At 42.7% G+C, this 12,501-nt stretch overlaps 1 long non-coding RNA gene across 5 annotated transcripts in view; it reads right to left on the reverse strand.

Annotated features, from left to right (window-relative positions):
* Nucleotides 1-4,223, reverse strand: part of LOC137223686 (uncharacterized) — a 50,008-nt gene extending 45,785 nt beyond the window's left edge. For all 5 annotated transcript variants that reach the window (XR_010942989.1, XR_010942986.1, XR_010942988.1 and 2 more), the window contains exons 1-2: nucleotides 1,881-4,223; nucleotides 320-518 (exon numbers count right to left, since the gene is read on the reverse strand). This is a non-coding gene — a long non-coding RNA (uncharacterized lncRNA). The remainder of the gene's footprint in view (nucleotides 1-319; nucleotides 519-1,880) is intronic.
* Nucleotides 4,224-12,501: the final 8,278 nt, after the last annotated feature.

The raw sequence follows: 12,501 nt of genomic DNA on the forward strand, positions 1-12,501 counted from the left end.
ACTGGACTGCACGTGGTCAACCCCACAGCAGCTCAGGGTGCTGCCTCTCAGGCCACTTCCCTTCCACTGACCCTCTCGGTCGAAATTTCTCCTCTCTGCGTTTGCTCCCCTTGTTACACTAACTCATCTTGCTTTGCGGTCACTGGCCGAAAGAATCATAGCTCCCTGATTGGGCTCTATATTTCCGTTCTGGAAACGCAAAGCACGTTATTATTCATCACTAAAGTCAGGTGATCTCTTTCTGTTGGTTATAAATGCCCAAGAATTTAAAAGGAAAAGGAGAGAGCAATATATCACTGGAGAGACTTCTTTAAATTACCTCTTTTTATGACCACTTGCATCCTGGGCCTGAGCTTCAGCAAGTTGACGGGATTAGTGTCTGGACGCTGAGTGAGCCACTCCTAGACCCCGAGGGACAGAGGAAGGGCTGCCGCAGCGGTGCAGCCATTTTGCCGTCTCGCTCCATCCTCAGTGGGTTCAGGTGCGCCGGCCAGGTGAGAGGCAGAGTGGGACCTGGGCTAATGAGGAAGAGGCAGCGGCCCACATAATAGCAGCCACAGGCACACCTGTGTCTGGTTGTCAGTTTGCTAACCTTGGCCACGCCCCCAACCTTAAAAAGAAGAACGTACTGTGAAAACACCCAACTTCTTGTCTTTCTCCCCCTCTCCTCCCTCCACGGAGATGCAGAAATGCAGCTAAAATGCCGCCTAGAGATGTCTGGGGAGGGACACTGACAAGACGAGTCAACGATGGAGGCAAAACAAGGAATTTAGAAAATCCATAACCTGGCATCACCCCTCCTCAAATCATCCCAGTCTTGGCAATCCCACTTGCAAGCAGAGGTGGAGTTTGTTATAACTTTTCCTGGCATTGCAAATAGCCAAATGCTCCGGGTCCCTCCTACCAAACCCCTCGCTCTGACCACCAGGGGTCAGGCTGCAGCCAGGAGCAGACAGCGAACACCCCAGAGCCGAGCTCCGTTCAGTTCCCCCCAGGCCCTGCCCTGCCTGCCCGCCTAGGAGCTCACCAGAGCGCATCCAGCAGTGGCCTGTGAGATTCCGTTACCATTTGTAATCGAAGCTGCCTGGAGTTGGGATAGGTCCCCAGGTGAATCAGATCATTCCCTCATTTGCATTTGTTAAGTTTGAGAACCACTCACCTAAAGAATCATGTTGGGGGGTGGGGGGCGGTGGGAGGGTCGGGGGGAGCTTATGAAAAAGCGGATTCCGGGGGCTGCTTCTGGAGGCCCATTCTGGGGTGGAGGGGTTGCCTCCCGAGCATCTGCCTATTATGCAAACTCTTTGATTGGTTCTGAAACAGACGCTGCAGAACCACACTTTGTCAGGGTGCTTGAAGCCGTTGTTCCAACCCAAGAAGTCCCTAAGTGGAGCCTTCACCTTTGTGCCATGCCCAGGACTCCAGCAGGCAGAGGACTGCCCACGTGCCCAGCCACCCCAGTGCTGTAGGCCATCACATGTATGGTCTCTGGCACACCTGAGGCGACACAGCTACTCCTGGCACATTAATAAACACCCAAGGTGGGATGAAGGCGGCAGGAGAGGAAGGACAGTTCATACTGCCCAGCACCTGAGGAACACCACTGCCAGCCCACCCTGCCCTCTCCCGATGCCCTTTCTGCTCTGCATTCCTTCCAGCTATTTCTCGGCACTGGTTTCCTTATTTTATGCCCTTTGATGTGCCTCCCTCCTCCTCATTGCTCAGCAAAAGCATCCTGGATTTAGAGGCAGCTAAGCTAGAGAGCTCAGGATAATGCTTGGTGTCCTTCATTGATGCTAAGACACGGTTTATAACATGAGCACCCTGATGTGCTAACAGCTTTTCAGGGAGGATGGGAGTAAACGGCAACATCACATACGTACATCGGTTGTAAGATGCAGCGCAGGTCCAGAATCAATAAAACGTGTGTCGTAGAACTGAGGAAAGTGTCTCTCTTGTTCTCATAATCTAATGCTGCTTTGTTCATTCGACTCGAATTCATGGAGTGCCTGCCTACTGGGCCAAGAACCTGTTCCAGGTGCTGTGGGTGGAGAGTTCAGCCGTGCTGATATTATGGTGTAGGAAGCATGTAATCAAATAAGAATAATAAACGAGTTAGGAAATCTGAGAGCTGGAGATCGTGACATTTGTTATTAGAGAACTAAATAGGGACAAGGGGTAGAGATGTAATGGAAAGGTCAACTTCAGATAGGGTGTTCAGGGACCATTTCTGAGGAGGGGTCATGGAGCTGAGGTTGGAATGAAGAGAAAGACCAGAGGAAGACCTTTACAGGTGGAGAGGACTTTCATGTGGTTCTGCCAAGCCCACCTGGCACCCTGGCCCGTGGCTGCAGGCCTTCCACTCAATTGCTGAACTTGGCATTTATCAAGCACCTTTTCTATGCCAGGTGATGCTGGTCCCTCAGGCTGCAGTTGTGAGCAAGAAAGACGTGGTTTCCACCCTCAAGAAGTTTATAACTTGGTGCAGTTTATAAAGATAAGGTTCAGCTGACCCTGAATTTCTACATTTACCATTTATCTTCATCATAGAAAATCTATTTTAGATTTTGGATTAGGATGGCCTTGATGGGGAGGGCTTTGTGACCACAAACAACTAGAATCCAATGGGGAAACCATCAAGAGCCTGAACACAGCATCTGGTGGCTCAGATAAAACAATAAATCCAGCCACCATTCCCATTTGGGGCTCTTTGCTCTCAGTGTTCTCCTCATATTATCCCAGGACTGTGTGATCTGGGTGAGAAGACACGGGTTCCAAACGCAGAGCTCACATCTTCCAGAACTGAATTTAGCCCATTCCTGTACCATCTTTGTTTCCCCCTCTTGGTGCCGAGCACTACTCAGACCTTGGAGGCTGTCAAAGGGGAAAGAAATATTTGTCTCTGAACCTCTCAGTTGCCTTTCAGAGGTTCTCACTGAAGATGAATCATGGGAATAAAAATGGCGACAGTCTAAAGGAGAGCTTTGCTCCTGCGCCTCCCAGGAAGCACCTGCTTCTCCTATAGCACAAATTCATAACTGTCAGATGCTGTCAAACCCCTGCAAAAAGCAGATTTCCCCCCCACCCCCCTGGGTTTCGGAGAGTTTCTTTTGCATCTGAACAGCTAGTAAAGGAGAAAGAAGAGAAACAGCTCAAATAGAGCGAGGACTGCCTTGGATTCATGGGCAGGAGTGGTCTGGAACCAGCTTGCACGTGGGCTCCCAGGGGTGGTAAGAAGAATGCATGTGTGCATCAAAATCCTGGGCCTTACCCCTGGAGGTTCTGATGAGCAGGTGTGATGTGAGGCCTGGTAATATATCTATCTTTCAAAAATGCCTCTTTGAGTCTTTCTGAGTATCACTGAGGTTCGTGAACCCTTGAACTAGGGAACAGATGGATCAACAGTCTCCTCATTAGCTCTCCTTCCATCCTGATATCCTCTGTGTCTCCCCGCCTCCCTCAAAACCAGGCCTCAGGTTCAATCTTCTGCCCCGCTTTTGGACATTAGCCCCCAGGGGCCTGTGGCTGAAACCTGAGTCAGCCCCAGCCCCCGGCCAGGGGGAGCAATTGACTTGGGCCTCTTCAGTAGAGGGTTTGGGTTACCAGACACCCATCTGCTGCCTGTTCTCACTAAGGAAATGGGAGCCAGATCACTTTCACTGGGCATCAACCCCACGCCTCCCAGTCTGCAGGGAGGGAGAACCACCAGCCTTCTGGTGCCTTCACTACAAACAGCTCCCATGTGACTCCCCCAAACCATTTTCATTTACATCTCAACACCTCCCAGAATAGCCTGCATGCTTTCTCAGGAAGAGCCCGTATCTGAGAACAACGGTCCCCTCTTCCATTCTGCCTCCTGGGCTTGGCACCCAGGTCTCTGTTCATTCAAGACAAACTTATAGCCCAGTCCTCAAAACAAAGATTGACCTCCACCCCACTGGTGTCCATTTGCCAGTCCTGTACTCTTTAGGGTCTCTGGGAACCCAGGGTTCTATGCTAGTGACTGAAATTAGTTTTATCTCCTTAAAAAGAATGAAAAAAGAGGGCTTCCCTGGTGGCGCAGTGGTTGAGAGTCCGCCTGCCGATGCAGGGGACGCGGGTTTGTGCCCCGGTCCGGGAAGATCCCACATGCCGCGGAGCAGCTGGGCCCGTGAGCCATGGCCTCTGACCCTGCGCGTCCGGAGCCTGTGCTCTGCAACGGGAGAGGCCACAACAGTGAGAGGCCTGCGTACCGCAAAAAAAAAAAAAAAAAAAAAAAAAAAAAGAATTAAAAAGGAATTTTAAAGTAATACATTTACATAATTTGACAGTCCAATGTACTATAAAGCCTCTAACAAAAAATAGCCAATGCAAGGGACACGGGTTCGAACCCTGGTCTGGGAGGATCCCACATGCCGCGGAGCAACTAGGCCCATGAGCCACAATTACTGAGCCTGCGCGTCTGGAGCCTGTGCTCCGCAACAAGCGAGGCCGCGATAGTGAGAGGCCCGCACACCACGATGAAGAGTGGCCCCCGCTTGCCACAACTAGAGAAAGCCCTTGCACAGAAACGAAGACCCAGCACAGCCATAAATAAATAATAAATAAAAAATTGCAACCTCCCTAAAAAATAAATAAATAAATAGCCCCTCCTTCGCTCCCTAAATGCTAATACTTTCAACTCTTGAGGTGGTTTTAGAAGAAAAATATTTACCTTCATATTTCTAAGTAACATTCTTATAATACATGTATGCTTCTTTTCCAATTTGGAATATTATCTGTCAACTTCCTATCATGGAAGATAGGAGAAAGCACTTTTACACACATTCACTCTGTCCCACCACCCCACCTAGAATCTCCCTCTCCTCCCAATAGTTATGTCACAATTTTGGTTAAATCAATATTATACAATGTTTACTTTATGCTTATGCAAGTGTTAAGTCAGTTGTAGAATATTATGATGATATATTTTTCTTCAATATTTTTTTCTCAGAGTTAATTTCCTCTTTTTGTTTGCTCAGTTATTCTATACGTGTATCAAATTTTCCCACATTCCTCACAGAACTATGAAGCCCCTCTCAATATCCTGTTCTACTTGGTCAAATACATTGAGTGAGCCGTCAGTTTTATTTTCCCTCTGGAGACGCCTCTCCTAGAACCCTCCATTTTCCTGTTTCTACATGGACTGGTTGCTCCCTGAGTCTGCTATATGGCTGACAACCTATGCCTTCCCTTTGCTTCTCTCCTGTGCTGGGTCCCATGTTTCCTGGATCTCACATCTATCTTCCTCTTAATTGACTCACTCCCCCATCCTGTGGGAGCACATCCTTCAGTAGCTTTCTGAGTATGAAGATAGGGGAGATAATCTTTAAAAGACTTTAATGTCTTTATTGTACTTTCATACTTGATTAATTTATTCTACAATTCTAGGTTGAAAAACATTTCCCTCAACTTTTAAAGTATTGTTCATTGTCTTCCAGTTTCCTGTGTTACTGTTGAAAACACTAATTCCATTCTGTGCCCTGATTCTTATATATGACTATTTTCTTTTTCTCTCTCTCTTGTTCTCTCCTTCCCCCTTTCTCCCTCCCTCCCTTCCTTCCTTCCATCCATCTTTCTTTCCATCCTTTTTCTTAAAAAATCTATAATGTGTGGGGGCAGAGGGTATATGGGAAATCTCGGTACCTTCCCCGTAATTTTTCTGTTAACCTAAAACTCCCCACTCCCCAAATAAAGTCTTAAAAAAAACTCAACCAGAGGTTAGGGAGGGAATATATGGATGCTTTTAGGATCTTTTCTTTATCCCTAGTTTTTAAAATGTTATGATGATATGTTCCTGGATTGGTCTTTATTACTTATTTTATGGGCATTCTTTGCATTTTTTCCAGTTTGGAAATGCATATCTTTCAGTTCTGAAAATTTTTCTTGTAAGATTTTCCCTTCATTTCATGTATTTACATAAGCTATCTATTGGTATGTATGCATGTATGTTAACATCTACCATTGCTGTTTTCGTTCTGTATTCTGAGAAATTTACTTTATCTTCCAACTTCCCCACTAGAACATTTATTTTGGCTATCATATTTTGAAGAGCTCTTGTAATTCTCTACATCTCTATCCATGTAGCAGTTTTCTCCAATTGTCTGAGTGCACTATTTTCTATCTCTCTGAGAATATTAACAATAGGTTGTTTTTTCCAAAGTATTGTTTTTACTCCCTGCGATATCTCTGTTTGTCTTTTCTAAGAAGAATATGGACTTAAAACAAACAAAAGAAGGTAAGTCCCCTTTCCTACCTTGCCTTTAATCACTCTCCTCTTCAGAGTTACCCATAGTTTAGTTTGTTAGATGTCCTTCAAGGTCATTTTTCATGCACTTACTTACGTTTAAACATACACATATAATTACATACCTTGTTTTTTTTGTGCTACACTAATGTGCTGCATTGTGCCTTTGTTTTCGTACTTAACAGCATATGCTGAAGATCTTTTAATGTCTGTACATCTAAACTACTTATTATTTTAACCTGCTGCATACTATGCCAAAATAAGACTGTGCCAGTATTTACTTGACATTTAGATCATATTACATGTTTCTCTTTTCAAATCAATACTCAAGACTTATTTTAAAATATGTTTTTATTTCTGTAGGAGAAGCATCTAGAAATAAATGGCTGGGTTGTAAGTCAGTTTTATTCAAAATTGTCCTATAATGCTAGTTTATACTCCTGTAAAAAATTATGAAAGAATCTATTTCTTCACAGTTGTACAAACACTGGATATTATCAATTGTTTTATCTTTTGCCGATTTGGTTGGCCAATTTGCCAATAGGCAAAAAAAAAATTCTTAATGGTATATTAATGTTGGTTTACTTTGTTACTGGTGAAGTTGAACAGCTTTTCATGTATTTATTAGCTGTTTTTTAAAATTTCTCCTTCTGTGAATTGCCCAATAATATTTTCTCCCATATTTCTACTGTGTTGTTTGTATTTTTCTTATTGATTTATAGAAGCTCTTATATACTATAGATACCAATTATTTGTTTGTTTTAAAATTTGAAGATATTTTCTCCCTGTGTGTCTCCTACCTTTAGGTGACATCTACTGTTAGACAGTATACAGGAAAGTTTAAAAAATTTTTTGTACTCAAATTTATCAACTTTTTTTTTGTGACTTGTGACTATAGTGTTTACTTTAGGAAATGCTTCCCCCCACCCCAAGTTTATAAATACATTTTTCTTCACTGCCCTCTACTTTTATAGTTAAATTTTTAAATGTTTAGCTCTTTAATTAACTTATTTTTGTGAATGATACAAAGTTGATTCTAATTTTATTTTTCAAAAGAAACAAGCTAATTTTTCTTGCACTAACTGCTGAATAATCCACTCTTCCCCCTATGATTTGAAATGCCACCTATTTCATATACTATGTTCTTTTTTATATGTTGGTCCACTTCTGACCTCTTTGTCTATTACACTGTTCTAGATCAGGACTGGCAAACCACAGCCTGTGGGCTAAATGCAGCCTGCTGCCTGTTTTGTAAATAAAGTTTTACTGGAACTCAGCCATGCTCATTTGTTTACATACTGTCCGTGGCTGCTTTCACACTACAATGGCAGAGTTGAGAAGTTGCAACACAGGCCATATGGCCCACAAAGCCTAAAGTATTTATTTGGCTCTTTACAGAAAAAAGTTGCCAATCCTTGCATCAGCATTATCAATAACAGGACTTCTATAGTGTGTTTTGCAGCTAGAAAAGTAAATATGTTCTTGCTGGGTCTATTATTTCAAAAAATTCTTCACTATTCCTTGTAAATGTCTTTGGGTGAATTTTACATTTAATTGATTGTTGATATGGTTGGGTTTAAAAGTACCAGTTTTCTCTTTGTTTTTTACTTGTCCTAGTACTTCTTTGTCCCTTTTTTCCTATTTGTCTGCCTTCTTTTGGGTTTAGTAATTTTTATTATTCTATTTTATCTTTCATGCTTTTATTTTGGTGGTTGCTTTAGAGTTTATAGGATATGCCTTTAGGCTATCATAATCCATCTTTAAATAATATTATACCACTTCAAATATAGTATAAGAAACTTACAACAGTATACTTTCATTCTTCTTTCCTGGTCTTTTCGCTATTGTGGTCATACAATTTACCTTTTACATGTTATAAACCCCATAACACATTGTTTTTAATTTTGCCTTAAATGGTCAATTATTTTTAAAATTTTCAATTAGCAATTATTTTCAATTATTTTTTTAGATCTAAAATATGAAAAAAAATTGTGTTTTATATTTAACCATATACTTACCATTTCTGGGGCTCTTCAGTGCCTGAAAGACTTCTGTTAACATTTCTTGTGCAGATCTGCTGGTGTTGAATTCTTTCAGCTTCTGTAAGCCTGAAAAAATTTTAATTTCATCTTCGTTTTTGAAAGAGACTTTTGCTGGGTACAGAATTCTAACTTGACAATACTTTTCTTTCAAAATTGAAAAAGGCTTACTTTTTACACTTTGTTAGGCAGGACCAGAACAACCTTTAGTCTTGGAAAATACCCTTCTGAGTACTTTACGAGATGCCCCATGTATCACAAGGTTTTTTCACTCTCACTGGTGGGAACACAAACTATTTCTGACCCTATGTAAGCTCCGGGGATGGTTTTGCCCCTTTCTCGTGGTTCTCTTCCCAGTCCTAGGTGCTTTCCTCAGATGTACATGCTGATTAAGTGCTCAGCTGAAAACTTGAGGGGAACCTTCTGCAGATCTCCAGAGAACGCTCCCTCCTTCTCCCCACCCCCTGCTCTGTGCAGCTCTCTATTCTCTGGTACTCTGTCCCTTGAACTCTAGTTACCTTGGCATCCCCAAATTCTCCACTCTGCCTTCTCAGGGAGACCACTCTCCCCTCCTTTTGGCCTGGAAATGCTCTCCAGGCAGTAAGCTGGGGCAGTGATAAGGTTCATCTATTTCTCTCCTTTTGGGGCTTAACACTACTGCATTAGCTGTTGTTGAATGTATAAAAAACATTTTCATGCATATTTTTGGGTTTTTAGCTGTTTAAGGTGAGAGGGTAAAACTGGTTCTGATTACCCCCTCATGGTTAAAATGTTTCATTTGGGATTTTGATTGGAACTGATGGAAAAAATTGACACATATTGAGTCTTTCCTTTTAGGAACATGGTATATTTATTTAGGCCTTCTTTTAATGTCTCCAGTGGATTTTATGGTCTTCCACATTTATATTGATGTTGCATTTAAAGGTCCCAGTATAGGCTCCTTATATTCTCTCTTATAGCACCTTATTTATACCCTGTAGCAAATCAGGGATAGAATCTAAGACCCCGGGGCTTCTGCTTTGCCGGGAAGCTCTTACACCGATCCACTTCCTCCCATTCCTGTAGATCAGAAGGAGAGGGCCTCTGACTTGACCTTAGGTGTTGGCTTCATTCCAGCTGACTCTTTCATGATGGCAGACCAAGGTTGAGCAGCTCTGAACTAGGGCCTGGGGTGTGCATGTGAAAACACTAGAAGCACCCTTCCTGGAACCCCATGGTAGAAACTGGCTTAGAGCCGCTTCATTTTGGCATGGTTTGCCTGAAGCTTTGTTTCCACGTTTACATATAGCTGGGTATGAATGTACTCTGAGAAGAACCTGAAGACTGAACTATTGGTCTTCTGGGGGGCGCTATCATCTCCATGTGTTTGTGGGGTCACTCCACTTACCTTATTTATACACTGGGCCTCTTCTTTGATAGATAATTACTAATGCACAGAAAAAAAATCATCTCTAATAATCTCTCTGGGATAAACAGGCATTTGTGGGCTAGTTAGCGAAGTTTGGGATGTGTATTCTAAATATTAAACAACCAATTTGGGAGCAAACTTGCAACATAATTCCTTCCTAAGCTGGCAGAAATCTACCTCTTGCCATAATGACAGTAATAAATTGAAGAGACTTTAACTGACTACAGTTGACACCAGATGGGTAAACACCCATCCTAAGTAATGAGTTGGTTAATTATACCAGTGCCATGTTAATAGACCTTCGATTAATCTCTTGAGAGTATATGACTCCATCACCTACAATGGCTCGTAGCAACTAAGCAGGACTTTTCAGAGCTCAGGCTCCTCCATTAAGACAAAATGTATGTCTTAAGAATCAAAGGGTTGGGTGGAATTTAGCTTACTATTTTCATTACACCTCTGTGTGGGGATCAACTTGTATAAAGCATCAGAGAAATGATGAGGCAAATCAAACAGCAACAGGGAGGAGATTTTAAAATATTTTACTGGTACTCACATAACCGCCACCCTCATACTTAGCCAGACTTGGTCATATTTATGTAACACCCAGGTCTCTAGTATGTGGGTGCATTCAGACTTTCTGAAACAGTGTGTTCAGTGCCTCACTCTCTGACAGTTATGTTAGCGAAAAGAAAACAATGCCACTCTCACAAAATGCAATGCACCTGGACACTCTGGAGACCCAACCCATCCCACGTGTGGATCACTCTAGTTCAGGAGCAGATTACTGGTTGGTCCATATTGCTTGGGCTCACCTAATGACTACTAGGTTATAACCCTGATGCACGTAAGCATCACTTGCAAAACTTTTACTGGCACCATGCCCACCGCAGACAAAATAGATCAGCAGCTCTGATCTGGGCCCCAGGCATTGTTCTCTATCATTCTAATGTGCAGCCAGGGTTGAGAACCACTGCTGGAGACTAGAGTAGTTGAAGCCATTGTGCCAATTTTCAAAGTATTCATGCAGAGTATATTTTAATTCATAATATAAAGCAGTAATGAACTCTTTAGTTCTTTCAAGATTATTGCCAAGTATGGCAAAATTCCCTATTTCTCCAGTTTTTAGCTTTGGAGGTGACCACGTTGTGTGTGTGTGTGTATGTCTGTGAGACAATCCTGCTATTCTGCTTCCTACGCAGCTTTTGCATCTTTTCCTTTGCCTCCCTGCTGCCACATCCTTAGTTCAAATCGTCGTCTCTCTAGTCTTGCTGCTCCCTCCCCACCCCTACCTGCACTGTTCCCATTATTTCTCTCAAACTCCAAACACATCTTTCTTCTTATAACCCTCTTCAATGGCTCCCTGCTGTCCAGACACTCAGTGTCTTCACCTGAGCATCCAAAGCCTCTCGTGAGTAGGCTGGGGGATCATTACTTGAACCAAAGGGTCCCTCGCAAGTCCTGAATGAGCACTGTTGTCCCCAGCTTCTAAGCCCCTGCCTGGACAGCTTGTACCTCACCCATCCTGCCAGAAGTCCCCATTCAAGGCTCTTCTGAATAAAAGCTTCTCTGATCTTGCCACCTCCCACTCCCAGCTCCTAGGTCTTCACTGCCTATGTCAAAGCAACATCTGATTACGCCTTGTGTCTGGCAGATAGTGGGTGCTCCAAAAAAAACAGTGAACAAATAAACTCCATTTATCACAGTATCAATATTGTAAGTTTGTCTTTCCTACTAGATACTGAGCTTTCTCTGAGAACACTGGGTAACGTGGTATATGTAGTAGAAAAAGCAAAGTCTTTGGAGACGAATTTATGTTGAAAACTCTGCTCTATCACTTACTAGTGACAGGATCTTGGGCAAATTGAACTGCTTCCTCAGCTGCAAAATGAGGGTGATGACACCTTGAAGGGCTGTGAGGATTAGCCGTGACTTGTATGGTACCAGACACATAGTAGGTGCCCATATATTTCCTCCCCTTGCCTCCAACTGACATAACTTACCAGATACTCTGCAAAATTCATGGACAACACCTTGCTAGAAAGCTTCTGCTTTGTACCTTATGCTTCCAAATGACCAAATGACTCAATTCTATAAAAGTTAAATGTTTGTTAGAAGACTTGAGAACCCTCTTCTCTCCCACCCTAGTCATCAGGGGCATATTATACCCATTACCTTATTTAATCCCCAACAGTCCTTTGAATTATTCCTGTTTTATACCCGAGAAAGCTGGAGCAAAGACAAGACAATGGATTCTCCTTTAGGAGCAGGGCTCTATACTTTATGTCATGTTGCTCTCACATTTGGTCTTGTGAATGCATGCTTTTAAGTGCAATCACTCATTATTCTGAAATTAGAACCAATATTCCAATAATGTCTGTTGAATGGGTAAAAGTTAAAGTAGCTATTTTATTATTATTAAAATATTATTATATTTTAAGGAGAGTCCTTTCAGCCCCACACTTTGGGACTGAATAGTGGCTGACTGCCACACCCTCTCAGACGGAGCCTCTTGGAGCCTTGGTTCCTTCATCCCTAACTTGAGAAGAAGAATAGTACCTGCCTTATAGGAATACAAGGATTCAATGAGTTAACACATGAGCTTCTAACACACGTGGAGCGGGATGTGGCACATGGCAGGGCTCAGCATCGGCTATTAGCATCATCTCCACAAGGGCCATTTTGCTCAGAATTCTACCAGGTTGTCCTTTAATGTGCTCTATTATAGGAAAGAAGAACAAAAAGAGAACACTCACTCTTGCATAACTGAGAACTCAATTTAAAAAAGGCAC

The sequence above is a fragment of the Pseudorca crassidens genome, chromosome 1 (genome assembly GCF_039906515.1).
Source record: "Pseudorca crassidens isolate mPseCra1 chromosome 1, mPseCra1.hap1, whole genome shotgun sequence".
Classification (NCBI taxonomy): Eukaryota; Metazoa; Chordata; class Mammalia; order Artiodactyla; family Delphinidae; genus Pseudorca; species Pseudorca crassidens.